The following is a 1,852-nucleotide window of genomic DNA, read 5'->3' as shown; positions in this document are numbered from 1 at the left end:
ACAATAGAAACTCTTCAAGAAAATATGTACTATTGAAGCCAAGTGAGAGGAGTGCGAAAAACAACTCGACAAAGCCCAGAATGAAGGGTATGAGTAGACTGAAGCACTCTCAGTCCTGGACAGTGAAAGAGTTCAACTGTATTCAGACTTAACAGAACTTATGACACCTTATATTTCTCCACTTTAGAATATCATTATATGTAATGACTCTTTTATCTTCTGATTTATTCACCTATATTATTAATCTTGATTAGGTATACATTAATATTCCGTCAAATACTTTCCATTTATCAAATTAATCACATTCCTGGAATCAATATCTTTAATTTGATATGCATTTCTAGAATACAATTCGATTACTTGAAAAGGTCCTTCCCAAGTATGGGACCACTTGCCAAGAAATCTTCATTTCTTTTCCACTGGTAATACAACTTTCAAAACTAAGTCCCCTATACTAAAACATTTCTCTTTTACTCGACGATTATAACTTCAAGTAACATTTTCTTTTTGTCGAATCATATTCTCAAGAGCCAAAACATGCTCAGAATTTAAATCATTTAATTCATCATACATTGCATTCCAATAATCATCAACTGAAAACTCATCTTGCCTCAAAATCCTCAACGTATTGAGATTAATTTCTAAAGGCAAAACTGCATCATGCCCATATACTAATTTATAAGGAGAAGTATCTGTTGATCCTCTTGGTGAGTTTCGATAAGCCCACAGTACTTGACTCAAAGTCTCATGCCAAGTTCGAGGTCTGCTTCCGATCTGTTTTTTAACCAAACTAATTAAAATTTTGTTTGCTGCTTCAACTTTCCCATTGGTCTGAGCATAATAAGGGGTTGAAGTAACCATTTTAATATTTATCGAAGCTGCAAAATTCTTAATTCGCTGACCACTGAACATAGTCTGTTGATCAGTACTTAACATTTGAGGAATTCCAAATCGATGGATTATATATTCCTCAATAAAATTTATCACTTCATTTTGACCAGCCTCTATCAATGGCCACCAAGATAAATTTATGATTCTTCGATGAAGAAGGGTGTATTAACCCAATTAGGTCTTAAGCCCAACCTTGAACTGGCCATGGCTTAATGATCGAATGCAACTCAAATGCTAGGATTTGTTGCACCACTCCATGGCGTTGACACTCTTGACACGCCTTTGCATAATCGATGCAATCTTTAACCATCGAAGGCTAATAAACATGATTTAGACGTAAAACCAATTTCATTTTTATCCCAGCCTGATGGGCACTACATATACCTTTATGGACTTCTCCTAAAGCAACATCTTTATCGGCTTCACTTAAACATCTCGACAAACTTCCATCAATTCCTTTCTTGTATAACTCATCAGCCATTAATACAAAATTCATTGATTTCAACTTTATCTTTCTATCCACTTGAATACTGGGATTCTTTAAATACTCGGCAATTGGTTCTCTCCAATCATCATCTTCCCATTCATCCAAACACAAAGCTTCTCTTTCATCCACCGGCACTAATATTTGGCAAATTTTCGCCAATTTTTTTAGTGTTTTCGGGCCTATTTTATATCTCGAAGCAATTTAAGCCAACTAATTAGCAATTTAATTCTGAATTCTCAGAATTTGGACTAATGAAACCTTTCGAAAGGAAGTTAACAATTCCCATGCCGTTGTTAAATATTTTTGTAACTTCTCATTGTTACATTTGAACTCCTTCGATAACTGTTTCAGAACTAACTGAGAATTGCCAAGGATTTTAACTTCTAAAGCCCCTTTTCCGATCAAAATTTTAAGGCCCAAAATTAAAGGTTCGTACTCAGCCACATTATTCAAGCAAGAATATTTTAACTCAAA

The sequence above is a fragment of the Arachis hypogaea genome, chromosome 5, assembly GCF_003086295.3.
Source record: "Arachis hypogaea cultivar Tifrunner chromosome 5, arahy.Tifrunner.gnm2.J5K5, whole genome shotgun sequence".
Classification (NCBI taxonomy): domain Eukaryota; kingdom Viridiplantae; phylum Streptophyta; class Magnoliopsida; order Fabales; family Fabaceae; genus Arachis; species Arachis hypogaea.
Note: the sequence above shows the minus strand (reverse complement) of the source record.